Raw genomic sequence first — 587 nt, forward strand, 5'->3', positions numbered from 1 at the left:
TTAAATATATACACAGTCATAGAAGCTGGTCCTAAAAAATCATATCCTTGTATTCTTAATATTAAACGAAGGTAGTTTTGATGAAAACAGATGCACCTAGCAAATATTTGTGGATTCTCACACTAAGCCAAATAAAAATTACAAATGTATCCACAAGTAACTATTTCATAAATATAAATTACTTCACAGTTCTTTTAATGAAAAATATTTCATCCTTAAGAGAGCAGTTCTAAATCATTAACAAAATATTGAATTCAAAAGAAGGCACTGAAATAAATGGACATATTAATGCACATCAATAACACTGAAACATCATGAAAAGTATACTGAATGAGAAAAATATTTAAGATTATTTTTAACTTTGATAATGAGTAATTTAATCAGTACAGCAGAATTTATAATATTAGAAATGTACTTCTCTATATCTGCCCTAATTTCTTGAACTGACAACAGTTTTGAAACAACTGCTAGGTTAAATTGTATTCCACACCTAAAATGTTTGCTTATCTTCAAATTTTCTTTCTTTTCTCAAATTCAGTTCACTTTTACCAAAGTCAGTATGTGTTGTGTATTCTACATGTTTAATT

Source organism: Octodon degus, unplaced genomic scaffold, assembly GCF_000260255.1.
Source record: "Octodon degus isolate 3935 unplaced genomic scaffold, OctDeg1.0 scaffold00048, whole genome shotgun sequence".
Lineage (NCBI taxonomy): Eukaryota > Metazoa > Chordata > Mammalia > Rodentia > Octodontidae > Octodon > Octodon degus.